This window comes from Sus scrofa, chromosome 17, assembly GCF_000003025.6.
Source record: "Sus scrofa isolate TJ Tabasco breed Duroc chromosome 17, Sscrofa11.1, whole genome shotgun sequence".
Classification (NCBI taxonomy): Eukaryota; Metazoa; Chordata; class Mammalia; order Artiodactyla; family Suidae; genus Sus; species Sus scrofa.
The window spans coordinates 29703152-29719853 of record NC_010459.5 but is presented as its reverse complement, the minus strand read 5'-3'; the positions used below and the strand labels follow the sequence as shown (position 1 = coordinate 29719853).

Here is a 16702-nt window from a genome sequence, read left to right as displayed (position 1 = left end):
CAGGTGTGGCCCCAAAATAATTGTAATAAAATAAGATTAAAAAATTAAAAAATAAAATCAGTGTTTTGAAACACTGTGGTTGCTAAAAGTGTAGGCGTCACTGGTGCTCTCTTTTGAGAGGAAAGAGTTGCCTTTTCTATCTGCCTCTTTCTGCAGCTTGTTACCCTCTCCGGCCTCACACTCCACAACCACAGGGACAGGCATGGCCAGGAGGCAAATAGTCTTCAAGTTGGACATCTTGTAGCGACTCAGGAGGAAAGCATTCTCAAACGAAGAGATGGCAACTTGAAATCAGTGGAACCTGTTAGTTCAGAATCACGGCTGCACTTTCACTTTCTACCATCCTCCCGCAGGAGAACCACACACGCGCATGCTTCTTGTGTTTGATTATTTTCCTGATTCCTGGATATTCTAAAGAACTTTCCTTTGGCTCTTCCACTTTCGCTCTCAGATGGTCAGTGTCTTATTTCCCTGCGGCGTGTTTGAAGCCAGACGTCAAAGGTAGGACTTTGGGATTTGGGGAAAAGCAGAATCTAAAACATGGCAAGGGGAACCAAACCTGCAGATTTGCTTGGTTACAAAAATTACATTCACCTGAGATATTTTATATCTTTGTGTTCTGTTTACGCTGAAAAGTTCATTTCTTAACTAGATAACAATAAGATAAATGTTTAAAGTATTTCCCACATAATACGTGTGCGTTTCCCAAAATTATGTTGCCCATGCATTGAGCTCAGAACCGTAGAGAGGAAATATAAATACGAGTATATATTCAGGCTTAGCATATTTTGGTAGCATATACATGTTTATCTTGGTTTAAAAATCTAGAAGGAAATGGTTTCTCAAAAATATAAATTACTAGAGAAACGTGTACGCATTTAAGGACAAGATTGCTTTGCTTTTCTCAGACAAATGAAAACGTTTTCTTCGAAAGTTGGGGGTCGTATGGTGTTTTTAAGCTATATTTGACTAAGTAGTTAAAATCTCATAAATAAATATGAAATATGTGCTCTCTTTTTTTTTGGGGGGGGGTCTGCTTTAACAGTTTAGGTGTTTGCCAGAGGACTGTCTGTTTCCTATGCAGAAACTGTCTGTTTCTTGATGCTGGAATAAAGGAGTTTGCAGAAAGAGAGCATCAGTTAGATTAGTATCAGGTTAATTATCCAAATATTTTCCCGTGACTCCTCTTTCACCGCAGTGGTTCTGTTACCCCGGTGTCTCGCCAAGAAAACTGACTCACTTTTCTTTCCCCTGTGGGTACAGCTTCCATTCCAGGAAATAAAAGAGAGCACTGAAACAAAAGTAAAATACAATACCATATATTATTTAAAATTATGGCTCATGAGCATTGTTACAAACCACACATTTAAAAATCACTATGCCTAAACTTAGAGATAGACTATTGGGAGCTTAAGGGAAATTATTATTAGATAATTATTATAAGCTAAAATTATAAAGGCACTTCCGATGTTCTTTGAATCGCCTGCACTTGTGGGTACTTGTTACACAGTCCACGCCCTTATTCAGAGGGTCCTGCACAGTTGGTCAGACAAGCAGCAAGCATTCTGGAGTTTTTCCATGTAAAATTTGCAGAAATCACAACTATTATGAACTGTAATGACTCATATTATAAATCATACACAGCTTGGGTCGACACGTCAAAATGTCAACACTGCTCATCTAATCGTCAAGTTATATCATTGTTTTTGAAATGATCTAACTATTATTTCAATTGGTAACTTTTCTTCGATGTTAATTGTCTATTACCTCCCACCTTATCACATCTTGGGACATTCCCCAGTGCTTTGACCCCACACTTGGAATTTCATAGATAGACTGCTTTCAGATAAGCTCTAAGGTCTGTGATCCTATGAGGTGACTTTCCTCTCACTGTGGGGGACAAGAAGGAATTCAACTCAAGCCTTTGCTGACCCGATTCAACTTCCTGCATCTCAGGTTGGTGCCATTTAGTGTGTTGGAAATCACCGTTGGCAGGGAGGTCAGGTCATAAACAAGATTCAAGGATTTCCGCCCCAGGCATTCCTTCAACGCTGCGGTTGGGCAAATCTTGGACTTTCATCTGGTTCCATGGAGCAAATCTGGATCAAGACCTTTCAGAAATTCTCCCTCAAATCAGAATCTCACTATTGCCAATGAAAGCACCTGCAGAGATGTGGCAAGGTTCTGTTAAGAAGGGACAAAGCCTGAAGTTCCCGTCGTGGCTCAGCAGTTAACAAACCTGACTGGCATCCATGAGGACGCAGGTTCGATTCCTGGCCTCGCTCAGTGGGTTAAGGATCTGGTGTTGCCATGAGCTGTGGCGTAGGTCGCAGACGTGGCTCGGATCTGGCATCGCTGTGGGTCTGGCTCTGGCTCTGATTGGACCCCTAGCCTGGGGACCTCCATATGCTGCGGGTGTGGCCCTAAAAAGAGAGAAAGACAAAAAAAAAAAAAAAAAGAAGAAGAAGAAGAAGAAAAGACAAAGCCTGTATCCTGTGGGGGGAGAAGAGTGCCGTGCTACCCTGGGAAGGAACCAGAGCTTCTGCACGTGGTGATCGAACCCAGGCATCCACTGTGTAGATTTCACATTTTTCTTTCTCTTTCTTTCTTTCTTTCTTTCTTTCTTTCTTTCTTTCTTTCTTTCTTTCTTTCTTTCTTTCTCTAGAGAAATAAAACCTAAGTATACTGTACTGGGCCTTGATGAAGGGCACAGAAGTAGTTGTTGGCTGACTGGTTTAGAGCAAACTTTGAACATGCGTTCCATCCAATCTCCCAATTAATGGGATGATGATTCTATGAGTTCAGATTGGAGCAGCCAGTTTTATAGGCAATCTGAGACCAGGTTTTTGCCTTTGGTGTCAGCTCATCTTGAGGGGAGGGGACCAGGAATGTTTCTATTAAATTCTATTCCTCTCTGAGTCAGCTCTCCTCTCTCAAACGACAGTCCAGCTGGAGAGACTCCTGAAGGGAGAAACGGAGTAGAACGCATGTGCTGAAACAAGCTCCTTTTAGTGGCCACTCGCACAGGATTGTCCTTTGCAGACTTTTCTTCCCTGTATCCAAAGTCCTCATTGGAGGAGTGAGTCAGAGGCAACACCAGTATGCATGATACAGACTAAACAGCGAACAGGAAAGTAACAAGCCCCTCATAGGACAGGTGAGGAGGCCACGGAGGGGTCCTCGGGAAAACCGTGGGGCCATTGATTTGTAGGGCCTCTCCCTTGGTTAGAAAGACAGCCTCAGAGCCTGGTCCATAGGAGGCACTTAATAAATATTTAAAAAAATTTTTAGAGTCCCCGTCATGGCACAGCGGAAACAAATCCAACTAGAAATCTTGGGGTTGCGGGTTCGATCCCTGGCCTCGCTCAGTGGGTTAGGGATCTGGTGTTGCCGTGAGGTGTGGTGTGGGTCGTAGAAGCGGCTCGGATCTGGAGTTGCTGTGGCTCTGGCATAGGCCGGCAGCAACAGTTCCGATTGGACCCCTAGCCTGGGAACCTCCATATGCCGTGGGAGCGGCCCTAGAAAAGGCAAAAAGACCAAAAAAAAAAAAATTTTTTTTTCTTTTTTACAGCTGCACCTGCAGTAGATGGAAGTTCCCACACTAGGGCTCAAATCCAGGCTGTAGCTGCTGGCCTATATCACAGCCACAGCAATGCTGGATCCGAGTCATGTCTATGATCTACACCAAAGCTCACGGCAAAGTCAGATCCTTAACCCACTGAGCGAGGCCAGAGATCGAACTCTCATCCTCACTATGTCCAGTTTTTAACCTGCTGAGCCACAATGAGAACTCCCAACTTTAATAAATATTTGCAGAGTTGAAATAAATTGCTAAATAGCCGGGTGAATATTTATATTGGTTTATCAATTCATTCACCCACTCCCTTAAAAATATTTAGTGGAGCCTAATACTTATCTAATCCAGGAGATAGAGAGGAATGCCAGACATAAAAGACAAGCCTTTCTCTCCAAGCAGATCTGGTGGGGGTACATGAATGAGAGAGAAGGGCTTCAACACAGGGTGTGCTCAAGGGTGCCCAGAACAGTCTAGAGCCTTCCCCGGAGGTGATGTGAGCAGAGTCATGGGGGGGCCCTGAAGGTGGTGTGCAGATATTCTGGAGTCACTGAGCACAGGAGGGCTGTACAAAACGGAGCCCCTCCCCCCAGCATCCCACCACCCCCCAGCCTCGGGTCAGACCAGCTTTTTTCCCTGACTTCTCCCAACCCCTCGCCTTGGAGAGAGATGGGCTCCCCTGAAAAGTTAACAGATTGTGATGTCACTGGCCTCGGGTGTGGGCCTGGGCCTGGCGATATTTAAAAGCCCCCCCCCCCCCATGCACAGGAAAGCCAGCAAATCCACCCTCAGCAGAGAGAGCTATTTATTGTCAGCTGTGCCAAAGTCAGTAGTGTTTATTTTCCTCCCCTTTTAATTTTGCTACATTTTCCACGGAAAACAAGACAGCTTATCCTTTCTGCCCTTCTTGCAGGCATGCAGAAGGGATGGATCAAGGATGAAAGGGCTTAAAATACTTGTGTATGGGGGTGAAATGCTGCTGAAATCACTTACTGTTTGATCTTTTTTTGTTCATTTTTATTTTTATTTTTCTCTTTTTTAAATTAAAAATTTTTTTTTCCGCTGTACAGCATGGGGACCAAGTTACACATACATGTATACATTCTTTTTCCTCCCATTGTTCTGATGTGATATAAGTATCTAGACATAGTTCTCAAGGCTACACAGCAGGATCTCATTGTAAATCCATCCCAAGACTAATCGTTTGCAGCCGATAACCCCAAGCTCCCGATACCTCCCACTCTCTCCCTCTCCGCCCCGGGAGCCACAAGTCTATTCTCCAAGTCCATGATTTTCTTTTCTGTGGAAATGTTCATTAGTGCTGTATATTAGATTCCAGTTATAAGTGATAGCATATGGTATTTATCTTTCTCTTTCTGACTTAGTTCACTCAGTATGAGAGTCTCTAGTTCCATCCATGTTGCTGCAAATGACGTTATGTTGTTCTTTTTTATGGCTGAGTAGTATTCCATTGTGTGTATTTACCACATCTTCCTAATCCAATTGTCTGTCGATGGACATTTGGGCTATTAGAGAAATGCAAATCAAAACTACCATGAGATACCACCTCACACCAGTCAGAATGGTCATCATTAATAATTCCACAAATAAGAGCTGGAGGGGTTGTGGAGAAAAGGGAACCCTCCTGCACTGTTGGTGGGAAAAATAAGCTGATACAGGCACTATGGAGAACAGTGTGGAGATACCTTAGAAATCTATACATAGAACTACCATATGACCCAGCAATCCCACTCTTGGGCTTATATCCAGACAAAACTTTCCTTAAAAAAGACACATGCACCTGCATGCTCATTGCAGCACTATTCACAATAGCCAAGACATGTTTGATCTTTTTTATCTCCGCACATTGACCTCCAGGCTTCTGTTTGCTGGAGGCTGGGGTTTTAAAGGACTCTTTTGAGCCCTCTTCAAATCCTTTATAAAAGAAGATGCAAGTGTCATGTAAGTGGATAATACAAACCCGTAGCTTGGAATTGCTACCAACTCAGTCTAGAAGACAAAACAGAATACTTATTGTGTCCACTCGGGGGCAAGTCCCCAACGAAGGCTCTGTCCCATGGAGTTCAAGAGGCCACAGAACTTCAGCCAGATTCTGAGCTGGGAGCCTGCAGGGCTGCGGGTGTGTAGCAGCTGAGGTCTGGAGAGACGGCAGGTGATACCTCAGTGTAGACAGAATAGAGCTGATCTGCTCAATGGAAAGTCGCCTTTGGAAAGACCCTGCCCTGTCTGGACGGCAGGCCTCGGGACCAGGCTCAGCTGGTCGCGGGTGTGGGAGGTGCCAGCTCCTGGAGCCCAGGGGACGTTGGCTGCCTGGCCTGCTTGGGTGAACGACGCGTCTGTGGGTTCAACCAACAGCTGAGGTCGGACGCTCTGCATCCTTCCATCTGGAAGCTTCTGTATCTGGCGCTGAAAGAGCCCGTCATGATGGGTGTCGACGGAACACTTACTCTCCTTGCAGTGTTTGGGGCACCACTCCATGACCCCCTACTGACTCTGAGGTGTGACAGCCACACGGCTGGATAGGAAAAGGCACGCCAGGCACGCATGAGCCTGGTGTGAAAAGAAAAGTCAGGCAAAGTCCTGGGTGTGAGGAGGTGGGAAACGTCCTGCAGGGAAGGGAGTCTGATCTGCTGAGCGGTGGGCAGGGGGCAGGCCCACATCCCCGGCTTCTTCTAGGCCCTGCTGCTTGCAGAATCCCACAGGCCTCTCCTACCTCCCGGGGGCCACTGGCAGCTGAGAGGAAGGGAACTGACAGCAGTCAGAGGCGACACCTTATATTTCCAAGCGTGAACATCCGTGTGAAAATTTTCAGCAAATCACTTCCCATCCCTGTGACGCTCCAATCCATCTCACCTTCACATCTGAAGGCTGCCAGCCATGCTCCCTGCAACCCTAATGCAGGACCCAGAAACATGTTACAGCTCTCCTTCCAGAAGCTTCTCCTGGGGTCATGGATTCCAATATCCGTCCGGCTCCAGACATCCTTCTGGGGATATCTGTCTGAGCCAGGATTGGCCCTGGCAGCTCTGCCAGCCATAGTCTGTTTCTAGATCCTTCCACCACAGCTTCAGGATGTGAGGGGGGGCAAAGTTCCTCTCCTCCTCTTTACGCTGCTCCCACATCCACCTGGAAACGTAAATGAGATGCTTAAAACAGAAGCAGGATGGTTTCTGCAGAATTTAAACCAGAGACACAAGTACATGAAATGGCTCATCCCCACGTGCAGTGAAATAACACAGTATTTATCTGCTTGAGGGGGCCAGGAGGCAGAACTCCTTTGTATTTACATAAAAGCACTTTTAAAAATTGTTTTCTTATTAGAAAAATGAGATAAAATATTTCAGATTTTGAAAAGCATAAAAATTGGTAAACAGGACATAGAGAATTGCCTCAACACTTTTCTTTGTATAACTGCTATCACTTTTTGAATATGTTTATTTCTATGTATGGATAGGTTAGCAAAAATTATAATCATGGCCTCACACTCAATATGTAATTTTTTTTTGGTCTTTTTTCTTTTTAGGGCCACACCCACAGCATATGGAAGTTCCCAGGTTAAGGGTCAAATCAGAGCTGCAGCTGCTCTGACAATTATTTTTCTCTTTTCCACATGTAGAGTTTTAAACTTTTGTCCCGAGAGCTCCCCATGTCATCGCGTTGTTCATAGAGATAAGACGCATAAGATTTAGTTACTTCTTTCTCCTGACGAATTTGTTCATCCGTTAGATTTTTCCACACCTTTTGCTGTGACAAAGTTTGCTTCCAGGGAGAACCTTTAAACTTTGGCCTCATTGCTGATGGCTTTCCTTAGAATAAAGTCTTTGAATAAGAATTAGGAAGCTACAGGACAGAGACCTCTGATCAGCTTGAGATATATTCTAAGCTCCCTTCACAAAATACTTTCTACATTGAGCACAGGCATTTTATTGTCATGTTAGCCGATTTAAGATGCTCTCATTAAGTTAGGATATTTTTGACATTTCAGGTAGTTAAATCTTCCCGTTCCTTTTCCCCTTTGACCGCTGTCATATACAGAAAGCCCTCCTCCAACGTAGGAACATCTAGATTTTCCCATATTTTTCTAAATTGTAAAAAAATAATAATTAAAATTTTCCATTTAGTTTCTCAATCCAGGTGGAATTGACTTTAGTAGGTCACATAATGTGAGATGGTTTTGTTTTCTTTTCCCCAAATAGCTAAGAGTTCAGCACCAGCCTTTGAATATTGTATTCGGTGATAAGCAGTGTTTCCCAGGCACACACTCAGTCCAGGGCACCCATCTCTAGTCCATTGAACCTGTCATTGATTTGCCCCATTGCTGCCTGGTTTGACCTTTTGTAGCTCATAGCATGGCAGCTAAGCAGGTGGGTACTAAAAAACGTGCATGCAAATTGCATGTAAAAACCTGCCATTGATTGTGTGACTTTGTGAAGAGGCACTAACACCGGGTCGGCCTCCGCTGAAAGGAAGAACTGTGGTCCCTTCTGCACAAGGTTGTGGGAGGAAGGGAACTGTGACCGTTCAGTAAGGACAGGGCATGGTGTCCCCAGAGGTTAGTTACAGGAGCTAGTTACAGGAGTTAGTTACACTAGTTACAAAGGTTATTTACAGGGCTATTTAGAGTGGCTGGTTACACGAATTAGTATCAGGAGTTATTTACATGGGTTATTTACAGAGGTTAGTTACATACCTTAGAGTTACAAGAGTTATTTACAGGGGTTAGTCACAAGCTGTAGCTACTGTTACAATCTCTGCTCCCCTCTAGCAGAAGCCTTGGGGTGGTCCTCTTCCTCTGCTTTTGTAAACATCCTGGCTATTTTTCCTGGTTATCTTTCCAGACAAATCTGTTTGACCTTTTCAAAAGAAGTGCCACCAAGATTTCGATGAAGGGTATGAAGCTGATGCAGTCATCTGGGAAAACTGACATCGTACCAGGTCAGTACCACATGTTTCCATTTCGAAGACTGTTATGTATGATCTTCGGGTAAATCTGGTGATGCTCGTGGGATGCTTTTGCAGATTTCTTATTTTTAATCCTTCTTTTTCTTTTTGCTCATCTGATATATCTTTTCTCATGCTTTCCAATAATGTATGGCTTGTGCTTGGAAAGCTGTAATGTTGGTGTATTTGTTATATATTTAACAACATTACCTGATTTGCGTATTTGTTCTAAAATTTTAGCTGGTTTCTCAGGCTTTCTAAAAATTGGGTGATGTCATCTTCAAATAATGAGCAGTTCTTTCTCCCCATCTATGTCCCTCCTCTGTGTTATCATCCAGGGGGAGTCAGCTACAACACCCAGACACACCAGATACGTCATGTGGGGCGTCATCTGGGTGTGAAGTGTCCCATAGCCCTTCTTCACCTTCTGTCTCTGCCACCTGCTGTGTAACCGTCCCTCTGTGCCCCCATTTCTTCATCAGTTCAAGGCAAATAGTAATTACCTGGGAGGTAACACTTTGTGACGTGGCTGATTAATCATCATCTAATTCACTGCTGCCTCTGTCTACACCTGCTCTCCTTCCTTCTCACCTGCGCCCACTGGACATCTTCCTTCCACCCAGACTTCTCTCTGTCTTTTTTTTACAGCTGGTTCCTCAGGTGGCTTTTATTCCTGGAGCCAGTTCTACCATTTCTCAGAAACTGCTCACTTTTGCCCTCTCTCAACCAAGGACAGGTGTTGTCTGTCACACAGTTGAGCAGGGAACCTGCCTGAGACTCCGTTGGAGGTCGGGGGTTGAGGGGAAGATTGAAATCCCTCTGTGGTCTGAGAGATTCAGAATGGTGGCATCTTGTAAAGATCTTCAGTCCAGGAAATTCTGGGAAAACATGATCTGGCTTTGGACCCAGTGATTTTAGGGAACCTTAACTATAAGCTCTGATGAATTAGCAGAAGATTTTCAGTCATAATACTCCCACATAGGAATATTCCAGATCCTGACTGAAGGCTGGGATTCTTGCATTAGTCACAAATGTTTCCTTTTTGCCTCGTTTTGCTTATTTCTCTCTGGAAACAAGACAAGTCGGAATTTCTTTGAGCATCTTGGCTTTGGTCTGTGGCCACATCTGGCCATCTTCATGGTTTATCTTTGCAATTCTCAACTCACGGGAAGCCAGAGATATGTAACAATCCACGGCAAGATTAATCCGACCCTGATCTCATTTCCCTTCAATTCAGCAATTCCTTGATGGTGTGTCCAGCCATCAATCAAGAATATGAGAAAGAGGGATGACAGGAAGTTGGATGAAGTTGAGAGATAGATATAATAATATTCTTATTACCAGGTTTTCTATTTGAGCCTAAAACTACCTTCTTAGATAAAAAGGCTCAAAAGTTACAGTAATTCCCCCCAATGACCTGCTTTCAACCTGGCGTTGAGTGGCAGGTGCTGAGACTGGGAAGCAGAAGGACCTGGACCCAGAGGCCTCGGAGCCAAGCAATCCCAAACGTAGCTTGCAGCCCCCGTGAAAAATTCATGGAACCGGGTGTTCCTGCTCCCCCCCCACCACCACCCCTGCCATCTACCAGCTCTGTGCCCCCAGGCAGTTTGCTTACTTTCTCTGTGCCTCAGTTTCCACATCTTTAAAATGGGGGTGCTAATAGAATGCCAGTGGTTGTTACAAGATGAGTTACTGTGTATAAAATGCTGAGGACAGGGAGTTCCCTTTGTGGTGCAGTGGTTAACGAATCTGACTAGGAACCATGAGGTTGAGGGTTCCTGGCCTTGCTCAGTGGGTTAAGGATCCCACGTTGCCGTGAGCTGGGGTGTAGGCCGGAAGGTATAGCTCCAACTAGACCCCTGGCCTGGGAACCTCCATATGCCGCAGGAAGCAGCCCTAGAAAAGGCAGAAAGACCAAAAAAAAAAAAAAAAAAAATGCTGAGGACAGCACCCTTGCATGGGAGGTGCTGCATTCATATGGGTGTCAAAGTGCCAGGGGGTTGCTGATGCTGCAGGGAGTGCCCAGGCTGGGCAGAGCCGGGGCAGGGGCTGTGTTTTCCACTGTGGGGAGGGTGGAACTGGGTTGGACCCAGGGTTCCAGGCATTTGCAGTGGCTGCCGAGTGAGCCCTGGGGACGCCCCCATGCAGCCCTGAGAGGTGACGTCAGATAAGCTCTGCATGTGAGGAAAGAGAGGATGCTTGTCCAGGGTCCACGGGAGCAAGTGCTCAGCCCAGAGTCCGGCGGTAGAATCCAGCCAGGCGGGGGAAGGAGCCTGTGTGGTTTATGTCTGTCACACCCAGGCCAGGCTGGCAGGTGCGCTTCCGGAACACACACAGAAGATCCTGTCGCTGGTAACACTGCTGTGCAAGAAGATATGCACAAATGGAAGGCAGGAAAGAGAGAAAGGCGCTGGAAAAGACTTCTTGACTTCATTCTCTGATTGTGGGAGCCCATAAGAAGCACCCGTGGAAGGCAGGAAGTCCACTACATACTAAAGTACACAATTCATATAGACTAGGTTATGTGAAAACTAAATCTCCCTTCACTGACTGAAAATGTATTATATTCAACAGCCATTTCAACAATGCAGTAAAATATGACTCATTACAGTATTTCTGTGTTTTATTTTTACAGTTTTTGAGGTGACAAATTAAAATGCATCATAACTAAGCTCTACATCTCAATGTTCCTAATTCAACAACAAAAACAGACAAACGACTCAATAAACAAATGGATAAAGGACACTTGAAGAGCTAGATCTGCAAAAAAGACCCAGAGTTCCCGTTGTGGCTCAGTGGTTAATGATCCCGACGAGTATCCTTGAGGACACAGGTTTAATCCCTGGCCTCTCTCAGTGGGTTAAGGATCTGGGATTGCCATGAGCTGTGGTGTAGGTCGCAGACATGGCTTGTATCCCGAGTTGCTGTGGCTGTGATGTAGGCTGGCAGCTGTAGCTCCGATTCGACCCCTAGCTGGGGAACTTCCATATGCCGAGGGGAGGCCCTAAAAAGACCAAAATAAATTAATAAATAAATAAATAAGATAGACCCCCTGACCAATAAGCACATAAAGAGATGCTTAGTATCATTAGTAATTAGGGAAATGCAAATTAACTTCACAATGAGATACCACTTCATAGCTATTAGGATGATTATTATTTTAAAAAAATAAGGCGACATCACATGTTGGTGGGATATGGTGAAATTGGACCCCTCCTGCACTGCTGGTAGGAATGTAAAATGGTGCCTTTACTATGGAAAAGAGCATGCTGGTTCTTAAACAAAATTAAACAGAATTACCATAAGATCCAGCAATTCCAATTCTTGGTATAGACACAAAGAATTGAAAGCAGGACTCATAGATATTTTTGTACACCAATATTCATAGAAACATTATTCCCCATAGCCAAAATGTGGAAGCAACCTAAGCATCCAATAGCCTATGAATGGATGAAGAAAATGTGGTGTATATTTTCATTGTAATATTCCAATATATACAATGGGATATTATTCTGCCTTAAAAAGGAAGGAAATTTGTATACATGCTACAACATGAACGAACTTTGAAAATGTATGTGACGTGAAATAAGCCAGACACAAAAAGACACATGAATCGTATAAGATATTTGCACCACTTATTTGAGGTACCTCGAAAAATTAAGTTCACAGACACAGAAGTGTGCTGGTGAGTTTCAGGGGCTGAAGGAGCTGGGAAGGGGGGTTGTTTATTGGATATCCACTTTCAGTTTGCTTTGGTGAAGAAGTTCTGGAGGTGGTGGTGGTGATAGCACAGCAGCCATGTGGGGTGTACTTGTATCCCTGCATTACATACTTAAAATGGTTAAAGTGGTTAATTTTAGGTTGTGTGTTTTTTCACCACACACAAGAATTTTCTATACTCTGCTTTTTTTGTTTGTTTGTTTGTTTGGGCCACACCAGTGGCACATGGAGTGTCCCAGGCTAAGGGTCCAATCGGAGCTACAGCTGCCAGCCTGTGCCAGAGCAACAGCAACGGAGGATCTGAGCTGCGTCTGTGACCTACATCGCAGCTCACGGCAACGCCAGATCCTTAACCCACTGAGCGAGACCCGGGATCAAACCCACAACCTCATGGTTCCTAGGCAGATTCGTTTCCCCTGCGCCATGATGGGAACTCCGAATTTTCCATACTCCGACACGTCCCAGCTGCCACCACCCAACCTTCTTGCAAATGTTCCTCTTTCCTCTTGAGGACCTGGAGATTCTGAATTTCCCTCCAGTGAGAAAGTATCGAGGAGAGGTCGATGGAGGATCTTGAGAAACATAACCGATCAGGTCCTCAGACAGCAACTGAGGATCTTGAGAAATGTAACAGATCAGGTCCTCCCAAGAGTTGAAGTTATGTCGGTTCTTACTGCTCATTCTCTTAAATGACTAGCTGGTTAATAGATCTGCCTTCAGAATTGTCTGCTTTTGCAACTTCTGAAGACTATGTATAAAATGTATCAAATTTCCAGTGCCGTTTGCTCACATTTTGCCTTTAGAGGTCTTGCCAATAGTCTGCCCACTAATGCCAAATAGAAAAGCGGAGACAGGGTTTAGGGGAAGGACAAAAAAAAAAAAAAAATAGCTTAATTGTTTTGCCAGGCAAAGGAGGCCACAGCAGGCTATAATAATGACTTAAAGGCTGTGCCCCCCGTGGGAGAGATGAGGAGGGGGTTTATAGTTTAGGAGTGAAAATTAGGGCCACAGATAAGGATCGGGGTAGACATAGGCTTTCACTCTTCTTCAGAGTTGGTGTTTAATGGCCCCAGGACTGGTTCTGTCGGTCCTCCACACTGGCCTTCAGGTGTGGAGGGTTTTAGTTCTGCTGAAGAACTCAAGGTTATCGTTATGTGTATTCCTTGACAAAGAACCGGGACACTGCTCCAAGACTACACTATTGTTTCTGGACAGCTCCTCCCCTGTCTCTGCATCCCCTCCCTTCCCTGATGAGCAACTGTTTGAACTGCCTTTGGAACTCAGGGAAGGCCAGGGCGGCTGAAAGAGTCCCATTTCCTACAGACAAGAAATGCGGGACACAGAGGCTTTTGTGACCGTTTCAGCAGGTGTTTTTTGGAGAGTGGGATTAAAATGATGCCAAAATTCAGGCACATCCCAGAAATATCGCCAGTTCCATCCAGACCAGCACGATAAGGCAAATAGTGCACAAAATCAAGTCATATGGATTCTTTTGGTTTCCCAGCGCATATAAAAATGGTATTTACACTATACAGTAGACTATCAAGTGTGCATTGTCTAGAAAAATAATATGCATACTTTAATTTAAAAATATTTTTGCTGGAGTTCTCATCGTGGCTCAGCAAAAGCGAATACGACTGGTATCCATGAGGCTGTGGGTTCACTTCCTGGCCTCGCTCTGTGGGTCAGGGATCCAGCTTTGCTGTGAGCCATGATGTAGGTCACAGATGCAGCTCGGAACCTGCGCTGCTGTGGCTGTGGCGTGGGCTGGCAGCTATAGCTCCAATTTGACCCCTAGCCCGGGAACTTCCATATGCCATGGGTGCAGCCCTAAAAAGCAATAAATAAATAAATAAAAAATTTAAATATATAAAAATAAAAATATTTTATTGCTAAAAAATGCTCATCATCTAAGAGTTCCGCAAACTGCAATCTTTTTGCAAGGGTAACATTAAAGCTTACTGATCTCAGATCACCATCACAAATATAATAATAACGAAAAAGTTTGAAATATTGCGAGAATTAGCAAAATGTGTCACAGAGACAGGAAGTGACCAGGTGCTGTTGGAAAAATGGCACCAGTAGCTTTGCACAATGCAGCGTTGCCACAGAGTTTCAATTTTTTAAAAATGCAGTATTCACAAAGTGTATTAAGTCAAAGCACAGTAAAACGGGGTCTGCCTATATGAGAAAGAATAACGGTAAATTATGGAGAATTTTAATGTATGGTTAGTTAGAAAAGTTTAATAGATCTAAAAATGGATAGCTTTGCTTAGCTACATTTAGAAATATCAGCCTCCTCTTAACTCATTTTGAAAGTTCTCAAAGCATGTTTATGGATCTTTCTATAGGAAAAGCAGCATTTTTGCAAGCAAATTTTTCTCCTTAAAAGATTCAGAATGTTGTGCTTAAATTGAGCTTGAAATCTAGCCTTGACTTAAATATGACCCCAATGAGCAATTGTAAGTACATTTCATTCCCTGGCACAATAAGCAAATCTTGGAAAGTTAGGGAGCTAACCAGAGCTCTTCAGGAAAGTGCCTCGAAAATCCCCAGGAATGGCCAGAACAGACTTAGCCCTTTTTGCTTTACCCCCCTTTTAAAAGCTCATTTCCTTTCCAGCACTTACAGCAAAGTAGTCATTACAGGCGTCAGAGAAGCTCTATTTCATACTTCGAAATGGTGAACCTTCCCATGTGGTTCTAGATCCTAGCCATCCTGTGGATTTTAATAGGAACAGAAATTGCTCATTTGGGCTGAACAGGTGGTGGCTGTAACACAAAGTCCTGGGAAACAGCTGGGGCAGCAAAGACAGGCTGGCTCCTTCTGTTCAAGTGGATAAAGTGCAGACAGATTGTCCGTTGCCACTGTCTTTCAGCTTCTATTTGGAGTGAGGGTATTGGGGCTGCTGTTGGTGGAAAGAGTGGAATTAAGACACTTTGAAGTTAGTAATAAGAAAAAGGGATTGGGAAACCAGGCAGACGAACACACTAAAAAAAGACAAAGCCATACAGAGGGTATTGTCCCCTAAATAATCTGTTCTTTGATGAAAATAACCCATTTGGTATTCTTTAACCCTAAACTCTTACAACAGGCTATAAGGTGGCTGCTAGTATAATGCCAAGTTCACCAATAAGAACCTTAAGTCCCAGAGAATGTACACAATTTTCCCAAAGTCCCTGAGCTCCTCAGTGTCAGAGCTGGGACTTAAATGCGAGGCTCCTGATATTTCAAAGCCACTGCACTTGACCACTAAATTACATCATAGTCTATATCAATGAATGTTACTGTGCAGCAGAGCCCTAGCTCTTATTGAGTGCTGCGAAGATGGGATGTTTGTAAGCTTAGTCTTTCCCGCTTTAGGAAGGACAAAGTGGTATTTCCGGAGGATAAAAAAAAAAAGCCACACAAGCAAAAATAGGATTTTGATACAGTGCTTCCTTTGAAGTCCTAAGTCCAGGGCCAATTAATTTTGGGGTTCACAGAGATCACTAAGATACAAAATGCCCTGAGAAGGCTTGCAGTAAAAAGGTGTTTAATGCAGGAAAATATTGCATCACAACCCCCTCCAAATCACAGTGGCTTACAACCATTGCATCTTTCTTACAAGTTTGCAGTTCGGTTGTGTTGACCAGAAACTGCAGGTCACATACAGATCTGGTGCATAGATTCATACTTTGGGGACCCCCACTGAAAGAGCAGAGCTTACCTGGAGAAAGGTTTTGTTATGATGTGGTCAGAGATGCAAGAAGCCAAGCCAAACTGCACTTCTGACTCCGATTTAAATTCTCTGCCTGGAAAGGGCGTGTCTCACGTTGACTCCCATCCTATTGGTCCATGCCCATCACATCCCCAAGCCCAACCACAATGGGGTGGAACCACATCTCCCTCAGAGAGGAGAGAGATATAAGATGTGTTTACTCAGCATCAGCACATTCTACCCTGAGCCCCGATGCTCAGGTGCGGCACAAACTCAGCTGACCACACAACCCTTCTTTGTTTTCGCCCGATCTCAAGATGCTATTGTTTCCCGAGTATGATTGTAGATCGTTTGAGGAAATTCATGTCATGAAGTCTCCTATTTTAAAATAGCAAGAATATGCTTTAATCAATAGAAATGTGAGAAGTTCCCATCGTGGCTCAGCGGTTAACGAATCCGACTAGGAACCATGAGGTTGTGGGTTCGATCCCTGGCCCTGCTCAGTGGGTTAAGGATCCGGCGTTGCCGTGAGCTGTGGTGTAGGTTGCAGACGCGGCTCGGATCCCGAGTTGCTGTGGCTCTGGTGTAGGCCAGTGGCTACAGCTCCAATTAGACCCCTAGCCTGGGAACCTCCATATGCCATGGGAGCGGCCCTAGAAAAGGCAAAAATCAAAAAAAAAAAAAAAAAAAAAAAAAAGGAAAAAAAGAAAGAAAAGAAAAGAAAAAGAAATGTCAAATAGCCTCTG

The 16702-nt window shown here is 44.3% G+C and overlaps 1 long non-coding RNA gene across 1 annotated transcript; it reads left to right on the top strand.

Annotated features, from left to right (window-relative positions):
• Positions 328 to 11345, top strand: LOC102158149. Its single transcript, XR_002340031.1, has 3 exons — positions 328 to 501; positions 8434 to 8530; positions 10838 to 11345. It is a non-coding gene; the product is annotated as an uncharacterized LOC102158149 (long non-coding RNA).